This window comes from Eriocheir sinensis, chromosome 33, assembly GCF_024679095.1.
Source record: "Eriocheir sinensis breed Jianghai 21 chromosome 33, ASM2467909v1, whole genome shotgun sequence".
NCBI lineage: Eukaryota > Metazoa > Arthropoda > Malacostraca > Decapoda > Varunidae > Eriocheir > Eriocheir sinensis.
This window is the reverse complement of record NC_066541.1, coordinates 8426136-8438635: the sequence shown is the minus strand read 5'-3', so window position 1 is coordinate 8438635 and position 12500 is coordinate 8426136. Positions and strand designations below refer to the sequence as shown.

The following is a 12500-nucleotide window of genomic DNA, read 5'->3' as shown; positions in this document are numbered from 1 at the left end:
TTGTTGTTGGTGTTGGTGCTGGTGGTAGTGTTGGTGGTATTGTTGTTGGTGTTGGTGCTGGTGGTAGTGTTGGTGGTATTGTTGTTGTTGGCGGTGTTGGTGTTGGGTGGTATTGTTGTTGGTGTTGGTGCTGGTGGTAGTGTTGGTGGTATTGTTGTTGTTGGTGGTGTTGTTGTTGGTGGTGGTACTGGTGGTGTGGTGGTACTACTTCAAATTTTCTTCTGCCTACTACAGTTATTTCCACAACAATTATCACGACGATTATAATCCACAAATGCTCCTGCTGCTACTTTACATCTATGATCTATTCCACCTCATGTGACAAAGGATATGAAGAAACTTTAGTAAAATAAGGGAGAGCTGTTGGGTGCCCGGTCTCCAACAGGTTTTGCCCAACCCCCATCAAGTATAACCACTGACCTTCAACAGGGCGGCTATTCGCTTCCTACATCGGCTATAGGGAGGGTCTTCTCGCCTGAGGTAAAATAGACTAAACAACTATTCAACTTTTTTATAATTTATTTCCAATACAACTACTACCATTACCACCACTACGGCTATTACATCAAAGCCTCTTCTACTATTTTCTACTACTACATCCTCAACCACCATCATTACCATCACGACCACCACCCCATACTTATCCTCATCAGCTAACGTTGTGTCTGGTTCCCTCAGCCACCACCGCCGATGCGCCTCGCCCCGCCACACCAGCTGCCGCCACACCCAAGGCCATCCACCTCGGCCACTCACTCACTGGGGCAGAGGGACGAATGACGAGGAGGAAGAGAAACACAAACACACACAGCAAAGGATGTTACGTCTGATGTTGCTATTCTTAGACGCCTCCACCTCTCACATGAACGACTTCCAGAGACCAGAAAGGAGATAAATCGGGTTCTGATGAGTGTTTCTTTAGGGGATACAGAAGAAGCGTCAAACTACCACTAGGGTCATTAAACTACCCCTGGAAATGTCCACGACAACTCCTACGAAAACCATGTCAAATATATGTGCTTGGGCGCCGAAACGTTTAAAAATATGACCCTATAAACTATTACCACTGATATTACTGCTGTTGATGCTGCGACGCTTACTCTCAATAATAACGATAGGAATACTAATGAAAATAACGGTATCACGGTGCTATTACTACTGATATTGCTGAGGCTGATACTGCTACGCCAACTTTAAATAATAATGATGGAAATACTAATGAAAATAACGGTATGACGGTAATTGAGGTATCGGCGGAGGGGCGGAGCAATAAATAGACGGGGTGGCCGGGCGTGGATGCTGACCCCGGTGCGCGCCAACCCTTCAACCCGAGGAAAAATCTCGCCAACTTAATTAACTTTGCCTCCGATGCTGAGCTCACTAACTCTCCGCGATTGGTAGTAGTAGTAGTAGTAGTAGTAGTAGTAGTAGTAGTAGTAGTAGTAATGGTGGTAATAACAATAATAATAAAAATAACATCGTCTGAAGTGCCATAAACACAATAGTTGAGTAAATGAAATGTGTTATTGAGGGAAAAAACTTAATTATTAGTGATTCAATTAGGCAGTTATTATGGTATTAAAGTTTTTTCTTGAAGTTTATTTGTTTATGTTAATTTGTTTTTTTGTTTTTTTTTATTTTACACACACACACACACACACACACACACACACACACACACACACACACACACACACACACACACACACACACACACTCACACACTCACTCACTCACTCACTTGATTGCTCTCTATCTTTACCCGTCCCCTACCCCCCTTATTTATCCATCTATCTCTCATTACTTTCGCATCTCAAACGAACTCTCCCATCCAATCTTCTCTCCTCTATATTGATTACTCTTAAAACCCATACCTACTCTCTTCCCTCCCCTCCCCAACCTCTCCTTCCTCCTCCTCCTCCTCCTCCTCCTCCTCCTCCTCCTCCTCTTCCTCCTCCTCCTCCTCCTCCTTAGTCATTCATCGTCTTCCTACACACTAAAAACACACATTTTTAGACTGACCCTGTCCTTGAAGTCCTTTTTTTATCCTCCTCCTTTTCCTTCTCCGTCTCCTGCGTCATCTTCCCCTCCTCCTCCTCCTCCTCCTCCTTCTACGTCTTCTCCTCCTCTTCTTCCCACGTCTTCTCCTCCTGTGTCTTCCTCTTGTCTTCCTCTTCTTCCTCCTCCCCCTCCTCCTGTGTCATGTCCTCTTCCTCCCTCCTCCTCCTCCTCCTCTTCCTCCCTTCTCCTCCTCCTCCTCCTCCTCCTCCATCATCATTCCTCCACCATCCTTATTTTTTGTGTTGCTCCTAATTTCCATATCCTTCGGCCTTCCCACTTTATTAATATGCACGTTGTTTTCCTCCTTTATTATTTTTTTTTTGTCCCGGTGTGAGTTTTAAATAATGGCTCGGCTGACTCATTTAGTTTGTTCGTTTGTGGTTTGCTTGTTTTCATGTATTAATTTTTTATATTTTTTTGGTGTGAATGTATGTGTTGTGAAGAAATTTTTTAGTTCTTTTTATGTTTTATTTTTATTTTTTTCTCATCCATTTATTTTCTTATTTATTTATTATTTTATTTACTCATTCTCGTATTTATTCATTCGTTCATCAATTCATTCTCATATTCTTTACTCTTCATTCATTCCTACATTCATTCATTCTTGTGTGTGTGTGTGTGTGTGTGTGTGTGTGTGTGTGTGTGTGTGTGTGTGTGTGTGTGTGTGTGTGTGTGTGTGTGTGTGTGTGTGTGTGTGTGTGTGTGTGTGTGTGTGCATGTGTGTGTGTGTGTGTGTGTGTGTGTGTGTGTGTGTGTGTGTGTACCCAAAGCCTCCCTGTGACCTTGACTCTTTCGGATAATAGTGATAATGATAATGGTGATGGTGGTGATGATGGTGATGATAGCGATGAATCAGAGACATTGGTGGTGGTGGTGGCAGAGCTGGGGCTGGCGGTGTGGTGATAGTGGTGGTGGGATTAAGGAGCGTTGGTGGTGTTAGTAGTAGTAGTAATGGTGGTGGTGGAGGTGGTAGTGGTGGTGGTGGAGGTGGTGGTGGAGGAGGGAGCGGTTCGTTATTGATGGAGTTCACATTCCTGGCATTGTATTGTGTTGCATTTTACGTTGTGTGTGTGTGTGTGTGTGTGTGTGTGTGTGTGTGTGTGTGTGTGTGTTGCTGTATCGAGTGAGTGGTGGTCTCCCGGGAAGCCGTGTGTTGTTGTTGTTGTTGTTGTTGTGTGGGTGTTGGCGGTGGTGGTGGTGGTGAATTAGTTGGTGATGATTATGTTGTCATTGAAAATTTTACATCAACATAGAAACTTGAAACAACACGCTTAATACTGTAATAATTGGCTGATATAGTCACTAATAATAAACTTATTTGTCCCCTTTAACACGTTTCATTCACGCAGTCGTTTTGCTGATGGTATTGACGGTATTATTATTATTATTATTATTATTATTATTATTATTATTATTATTATTATTATTATTATTATTATTATTATTATTATTATTATTATTATTATTATTATTATTATTATTATTATTATTATTATTATTATTATTATTATTATTACTACTACTACTACTACTACTACCACCGCTATTGCTACTGGTGGTTGTGGCGGTGTTGGTGGTGGTGATGCAACATTTAGAAGAACTAGCTCCATCACCACCACCACCACCACGTCCTTGTCCTTGTCTATTGTCCTTGATGAGGGAACGTGAAAAAAATGGACCCGCCCCAAAAGACGCTTCCCCCTCCTCTTCTTCTTCCCCTCTTCCTCCTCCTCTTCCCCTCTTCCTCCTACTTGCCAATTCATTCCCCGTTTCCGTCTTTCCGTCTCCTCTGTTGCTTCTCTTTTATTTTGCTCCTTTTTCCCTCCTTCTTTGTTTCCTCTTCCCCTCCCTTTTCCTCCTCCTCTTCCTTTTTCCTCCATGTTTCCCTCTTTCTCCTCTTTTTTTCCCTCTTTATTTTTGTTCCTTCCACCCTGACGAGGGATGAATGCTTTTCCACCCCTCCTCCTCCTCCTCCTCCGCCTCAGCCTCAGCCTCCTAATCTTCTCCTTCTTCTTTTCTTCCTTTTTTTCGTCCCTTGTCCCTGGCCGTCGTCTCACGCCTCGTCTCATCCCAAACCAACTTTTATTTTTTCCTTTTTTTTTTGGTTAATTGTATGCCGCTGGAAGTTGTTGTTTGCCTTGTTTGTGTGTCTGTTTGTGTTTGTTTATGTGTATGTCTCTCTCTCTCTCTCTCTCTCTCTCTCTCTCTCTCTCTCTCTCTCTCTCTCTCTCTCTCTCTCTCTCTCTCTCTCTCTCTCTCTCTCTCTCTGTGTGTGTGTGTGTGTGTGTGTGTGTGTGTGTGTGTGTGTGTGTGTGTGTGTGTGTGTGTGTGTGTGTGTGTGTGTGTGTGTGTGTTTAGTTCCCCATTTTTTTTCCTTGCTTGCCTCCCAAAACTTTACTGCTTGCTTTCCTGCTTGTGTGTGTGTGTGTGTGTGTGTGTGTGTGTGTGTGTGTGTGTGTGTGTGTGTGTGTGTGTGTGTGTGTGTGTGTGTGTGTGTGTGTGTGTGTGTGTGTGTGTGTGTTTATTTTTCCTTGCTTGCCTCCCAAAACTTTACTGTGTGTGTGTGTGTGTGTGTGTGTGTGTGTGTGTGTGTGTGTGTGTGTGTGTGTGTGTGAGGATATTTTTCTCGTTTCTGCGTCGCTATAATTACAAAGATCGGATATTTTTTTTCTCTTTTTCGAAACTCCCTGTAATCATCTTTTTTTTGTTTTTTTGTATCGTCTAAATCTTCAAGGAATTTATATCTCGCTTGCCACGCCACCTCTTTAACTATACTTCATCATCCATTCCTTCACTCTCCTCTCCCTTTTACTTACCTTCCTTCTCTTTCATCTTTTTCTTTCATTTACCTTCCTCCTCTAACATCTTTTCCCTTAACTTTACCATTCACCTCGTCCATCTTCTTTTCTTTATACTTACTTTGCTCCTCTTCCATCTTTTCATTTTACTTACCCTTCACCTCTTCCATCTTCTTTCCTTCTAACTTAACTTCCTCGTCTTCCATTCCCTTGCCTTTAACTTTCCTTCCTTCTCTTCCATCTCCACTTCGTTTTACTTACCATCCACCTCCTCCTCCTCCTCCTCCTCCTCCTTTTACTTACCTTCTTCCTCTTCACTCTTATTTATTTCTCCTTCCTCCGCCTCTCATCATCATCTTGTTTACCTCATCTCGTGACCTGCCCACCTGTTTCTTTTCATTATTTCTTCCTCACCTCAAACTGATTAAATTCTGCCCGCCTCAAGCCAGCCTCCGCCTTTTAATGATTTTTTCTTATTTCTATTGCAAAGGTTACCGTCGGATTCTGCTTCCCTCACTCAGGTTTATTCATAAGAACGTAAGGACATAACGTAAGAAGTCTGCAAAAATATGGATAGATGAAAAGTTAGAAAGAATGAATGATAAAGAAAGAACGATTGAATAATGCATGAGATCAATGACATAGATGAAAAAGAAAATAAAGAAAACTAGGTCTATTGAAGGCAGTTCCTGTAAAGTTAATCCCGCGTCCATCTATCCATCAGTTCATCTATCCTTGTCTGGAATGTATCTATCGTATTTTCATTCAACGTGACTCCCAAGGCTGTTCCACTCATCCACCTCTCTATTGGTAAACCAGTTCTTGCCTATGTCTTTGTTGCATCTGAATTTATCCAAATCAAGCCCAGTTTTTATATTTTATCTTAGAATCAAGTTAAATATTGTCTGTCTCATGTCAGCTAAGCATACGACTGAATTCTACTTCCCACACTCACGCTTAACCTTTCCTTTATTTCCTGCGTCTTATCTCAAATTCTGGGTAAAGTCTGTCTCTCCTCACGCCATCCTGTTTCTGTTATTGTTTTCCTTTCTTCTTTTCTCAAAACTTGCTGTTAAATTCTGTTTTCTTTAATTCTTTCCTTCAATTTCAATCTCTTATCTAAAAATGGGGTCAAAGTCTGTCTCTCCTCACGCCCGCTTTCTCCTCCGTCACCCCTGAATTACTGTTCTTATAGCGCCTTGTTTGTTTAAGGGGGTTCGAACCTGTATTTAGGCCTCAAGTCAGGGTCGTATCTCGCCTGCAAGGGTTGGGGTTTAATCCTTATATATCAGACTAATCCGCCTCCACGTGCTAATATGACGATGTTGGGTTTTAGTGCCATAAGTAAATATTATAATGCTGTATATGAGGCTTGGTAATTGATTTTTTTTTTTTAAATGATGAAGTTTATTTGTATTTAGCATTTAGATAGACCATTTATTTTGCTCTCTGTGTTCCTTTCTTGCTTTATTTCGGTCCTTTGTTTTTAGTTTCTCATAGTTTTCTTTCTTTCTTTATTTTTTTTGTATGTCATTGATCTCATGAATTATTCAATCTTTCTTTCTTTATCATTCATTTTTGCTTACTTTTCATCTATCCATATTTTTCCTTCCCTCCATTCATCCTTCCTTCCTTCCCTCCTTCCTTCCTTCCCTCCTTCCTTCCTTCCTTCCTTCCTTCCTTCCTTCTTTTCTTCCTTCTATCCTTCCTTTTTGCCTTTCTTCCTTCCTTTCTTCCATCCTTTCTCCCTTCCTTCCTTCCTTCCTTCCTTCCTACCTTCATTTATTCATTCCTTCATTGATTCTTTCAAATATTCCTCTCTCTCTCTCTCTCTCTCTCTCTCTCTCTCTCTCTCTCTCTCTCTCTCTCTCTCTCTCTCTCTCTCTCTCTCTCTCTCTCTCTCTCTCTCTCTCTCTCTCTCTCTCTCTCTCTCTCTCTCTCTCTCTCTCTCTCTCTATATATCTATCTCTATCTCTATCTATCTATCTATCTATATCTATCTATCTATATATATATATATATATATATATATATATATATATATATATATATATATATTTTTTTTTTCTATCTATCTGTCTATCTATCTATCTATCTATCTATCTATCTATCTATCTACCTATCTATCTGTATATCTCCCCTTTCCCCCTCCTTCTTCCCTTAATGACACTCACACTACAAAAACACAGATTAACACGCGGTGAGGCCTTCGCAGATTCAACATGGCTTCGTGGATTCATTAGCACCCACACCCACCTGGCCGGGGCACACCTGAGCTTCGCCTCCACCTTTCCCGAGCCCCAATTAGCCTACCTGTTCTCGTGAAGCCAACGTGAGCTTGGGCCAAAGAATGTGGGTGTGTGAGGTGGTGGAGGTGGTGGTGGTGGTGGAGGTGGTGGTGGTGGTAGTGGTGATGGTGTTGGTGGTGGGGATGGTGATGAACTTATATGTCCTTCTTCTTCTTTTTCTTTTTCTTTTTCTTCTTCTTCTTCTTCTTCTTCTTCTTCTTCTTCTTCTTCTTCTTCTTCTTCTTCTTCTTCTTCTTCTTCTTCTTCTTCTTCTTCTTTTTCTTCTTCTTTTTCTTCCTCCTGTTTTCACTCCTGCTTTCTCTCTTTAAAACTTTTCTCTTTATTTCTCTATTTTGTATTTTCTTCATTATCTTTTTCTTCTTCCTGTTTTCACTTGTACTTTCTCTTTTTACAACTTTTCCTTTATTTTCCAACCTATACTTTCTTCATTACTCTCTCTCTCTCTCTCTCTCTCTCTCTCTCTCTCTCTCTCTCTCTCTCTCTCTCTCTCTCTCTCTCTCTCTCTCTCTCTCTCTCTCTCTCTCTCTCTCTCTCTCTCTCTCTCTCTCTACACACACACACACACACATACACACCCCTTTTCTTCATCTCCGAACTTGTCCCTGTTTTCCTTGTTCTTAATTTTCGTATTCTTGTCGCTGTTCTTGATCTTGGTCTTGAACTTGTTTTTTGGACTGTCCTCCTTGTTCTCTTCCTCTTCCTTCGCATCCTCTCCCTTCGTTGCCCTCTTCCTCTTCCTCTTGTTCTCCCCCTCTCTCTTTCTTCGTCCTTGCTCTCATTTCACTGCACGACTTTATCTGTCTGTTGTTTTTTTCTTGTTATTTCTTGTTTTTCTCTTTCGTCTCCATTCTGCATTCACGTTCTCCTTCTCTCCTCCTCCTCCACCTCATCATCATCATCATCATCATCATGTTGTTGTTTCTTTCCGTTTTCCTCCAATTCATTCACATCTCCTCCTCCTCATCATCATCATCATCATCCTCTTGTTGTTTCTTTCCGTTTTCGTCCAGTTCATTCACATCTCCTCCTCCTCCTCCTCCTCCTCCTCCTCCTCACGTAAGTCTTCCTCCAGAGGGTGTTGTCAAGGGGAGGATCGACTATTTTTTTTTTAGTAAAGGAATCAAGGTCAGTTTGGATACCACTCCCATCCTCCTCCTTCTCTTCCTCCTCCTCCTCCTCCTCCTCCTCCTCTTAAAACCACACCCTCTGAAAACGGAGGAGAGGGTAAGGGCGTGGTAGGAGGGAAGGGAGACAAGTGCGTGTTTCTTCTGCTCCTCCTCCTCCTCCTCCCCCTCCCCCTCCTCCTCCTCGAAAGCAAGAAGGCAACCCACACTGTTTATCAAGACACGAAGAGTAATTTCTGTTCTGTTTGTTTCTGCAGCGCACATTGAAATGGCTGGAGTGAAGAGGAGGAGGAAGAGGAAAAAGAGGAGGAGGAGGAGGAGGAGGAGGAGGAGGAGGAAGGTAATGAATAGGCAAAAGGCTTAGCTTGAACGTCAGGGGCTGGAGAGAGAGAGAGAGAGAGAGAGAGAGAGACGCAAATCCCCAGACAGAGTGTGAAGGAGGGTGGCAAGGCAGAGAAATAAAGGAAGAAAAATAAAATGAGAAATCTAGAAAGAGAGAAAAACGAAAGAATGAAATATTTCTTGTGGATTAAAGAAAATAAGAATCTGCTTCCCATTTTACGTTATTTTTTAAACTTCTTGATAAAAAAGTAGAAATAGATGAAATAGTTAATAAATGAATAGATAGATAGATAAATAAAGAAAGGTGAAATTAAGAGACAAATAGACAGTAAATAATGTGATATAAATAACTTTGATGCAAGGAAAATGGTATATAAGTTAACTCTCTCTCTCTCTCTCTCTCTCTCTCTCTCTCTCTCTCTCTCTCTCTCTCTCTCTCTCTCTCTCTCTCTCTCTCTCTCTCTCTCTCTCTCTCTCTCTCTCTCTCTCTCTCTCTCTCTCTCTCTCTCTCTCTCTCTCTCTCTCTCTCTCTCTCTCTCTCTCTCTCTCTCTCTCTCCCTGTTTTTTTTCTGCACTAATTTTATCTCTCTGCTAATCATTGTAAACTGATATTTCTCTTTTTTTTTTACCTGTTTATTATTTTTTGTTTTGTTTAACCCTTGGAATCATGTTATGCCTCTCCTCCTCCTCCTCTTCCTCTTCCTCATCTTCCTCCTCCTTTTTTGTACGTATCTCTTCATCTCCTACCTCCTCTTCATCTTACCTTTTCTTCACTCAAATATCAGCCCATTTTTTCCTCCTCCTCCTCCTCCTCCTTACACTTCATATTTTCATTCCTTTCTGAACCTCGCAAAAGAGAGAGAGAGAGAGAGAGACCACGTGTTTCTACCCCATTACATAATCACATTCTGGTCTACGATATGAATTCCTCCCATACACACTCTCTCTCTCTCTCTCTCTCTCTCTCTCTCTCTCTCTCTCTCTCTCTCTCTCTCTCTCTCTCTCTCTCTCGTGCATCTTTTAGTATTTTTCCGCCTTGTAGCTTCTCGTGGCTCCTCATTTTCCTTGTCATCTGACCCTCGCCTTTCCTGACCTTCCTTCCTGTTTTCCTTATTGTCCTTCATTCTGTTGTTGTTTGCGTGTCTTTTTTTCTCTTTTTTTTTTTACCCCAGCGTTCCCATTTTTTTTTTCACTCCTCTAACGGATCTGTTTTTTCTATGCTTTGTCTCCCTTTATTTTCCGTTATGTCATCTTTCTTTTGTTGTTGTCTTTGCTTCGTTTGGGTTTATCTTGTTCCTCTATCCCTCTAACCGCTTTTCTCTTTATTATTCTTTTTTTTTTTCTCTCCTGTATTTGTCCTCAGCTTTATCTTGTCTTTCAACCTAACCCAACCTAACCTAACCTAACCTAACCTAAACTAACCTTACCTAACCTAACCTAACCTAACCTAACCTAACCCAACCTAACCTAACCTAACCTAACCTAACCTAACCTAACCTAACCTAACCTAACCTAACCTAACCTAACCTAACCTAACCTAACCCAACCCAACCCAACCTAACCTAACCTAACCTAACCTAACCTAACCTAACCTAACCTAACCTAACCTAACCTAACCTATTAAACCTCGCCATGTCTTATTCCCTTCACCCATCATATATCTATAATTCGTCATCTATCTCGGTTTATTGTATCAGCTATCGTATGTCTATCACTTACGTAGCATTGATTTATTGATTTATTTTCCTTTCTGATTCATTCTTTCCATTTATCTACTCCTATTTCTTTCGTTGTTTCATCTTTATTATGATTTTTCTTCGATCATTATCTTCTCTAAACTTTTTCAGGCTCTCACTAAGACACTTCCCTCACTGCTTTCCTTCCCTTCCCTTCACTACCCTCTGCCTTCTCCTCTTAACTCATGTTTTTCGTCGTATCGTTTTATTCTCCTTGACTTCGTGTTTGTTTTTATGGAGGTTCCCCGCGTAGGCTCAAGGATCTCTTAATTCTTTTGTTCTTAATGGTTTTATATACACACCATCACGGCCTCACCTCATCCCACACCTTCCCTCTCCCTAAGCCTCATTTTCTTGTCTCTTACTAATCTCACTTTTACTCCGCTCTTACTATTCCTCTAACCCTCTCTCATACTCTTCTTACTCCTTATTAGAGCATTGATTTATGGATTTATTTTTCCTTTCTGATTCATTTTTTCCATTTATCTATTCCTATTTCTTTCATTCATTCATCTTTATTATTATTTTTCTTCGATCACTATCTTTAAACTTTTTCAGGCTCGCACTAACACACTTCCCTCACTGCTTTCCTTCCCTTCTTTCCTTCCATTCCCTTCCCTTCACTACCCTCTGCCTTTTCCTCTAACTAATTTTTTCGTCGTTTCCTTTTATTCTCCTTGACTTCGTGTTTGTTTTTAAGGAGGTTCCCCGCGTAGGCTGAAGGGTCTCTTAGTTCTTTTGTTCTTAATGGTCTTATGTACACACCATCACGGCCTCACCTCATCCCACTCCTTCAGCTTCCTATAAACTCTACCTTTGAGGCAGTTGAAGTCACTGGAGACTCCCACGCGTGAGCTGGTGGGAGTCTATAGCACCTTCATCCTCCCCAAGCTCACTTACGCCTCCTCAGCCTGGTTTCCATCCCTCAACACCACCCAGAACCGCCAGCTTGAGAGGGTTAAGAAGCGTGCGTGTAGGCTTATCCTGGGCCCGTCTTACTCCACCTATGACGAGGCCCTTGACGCCCTTCACTTCAAGACCGCTACCAGCACCTTCTCCAAAAGTTTGCGTTACAACTGTTAAATCACCCGCGCCACCGTGACCTGCTACCAGACACTGCGCCTCCCTCTCGCCATGCCGTCGGACACAGCAACTTACTGATACCTATCCGTGCAAGGACGGAAAGGTACAGGAGCCCCATCCCTACCATGTAAATTTAATAAACAACAAATAACCATAAGAGCGATTTATATGCATATATATATATATATATATATATATATATATATATATATATATATATATATATATATATATATATATATATATATATATATATATATTAGATTAATTTATATTGTACAATTTAAGTTAACATTTATTTTATTTACACTTAAATATCTATGTTAACGTGTAAAATTTCAGCCTCTGGCTGCACACCCTATCAATATACCGTTTATTATTATTATTATTATTATTATTATTATTATTATTATTATTATTATTATTATTATTATTATTATTATTATTATTATTAGTATTATTATTAGTATTAGTAGTAGTAGTAGTAGTAGTAGTAGTAGTAGTAGTAGTAGTAGTAGTAGTAGTAGTAGTAGTAGTAGTAGTAGTAGTAGTAGCAGTAGTAGTAATAGTAGTAGTAGTAGTAGTAGTAGTAGTAGTAGTAGTAGTAGTAGTACCTTCCCTCTCCCTTAAGCCACATTTATCTGTCTCACTCTTACTCCTTATGTTCTTAATGCTCTTACGTGTCATCACTTCTCCCTCTTCCACACTCCGTCTCTGCCTTCAGCCTCATTAACCTGTCTCACTCACTTTGTTCTTAATATTCTCAAGTATCATCTCTCCTTCTTCTGCCACACATATCCTTCTCACCCCAAACCTCAGTTACCTGCCTCACTTTCATACTCCTTATGTTCTTAATGGTCCTCCTTTTCCCACACCTCTCTCCTGCCGTAAGCCTCATATACCTGGCTCACTCTCAATTTGTTCTTAATATTCTCATGTAATCATCTCCCCTTCCTCTCCCACACCTATCTCTCTCTCCCCTAACCTCATTTACCTGCCTAACACTCTTATTCCTTATGTTCTTAATGCTCTTAAATCTCACTCTTTCCT

General features: G+C 40.9%; 1 protein-coding gene across 1 annotated transcript in view; it reads left to right on the top strand.

The window, feature by feature from the left end:
* The window catches only part of LOC127006683 (uncharacterized), a 91448-nt gene that overhangs the window by 33864 nt on the left and 45084 nt on the right, over positions 1–12500 (top strand). The gene's annotated exons all lie outside the window — the stretch shown is intronic.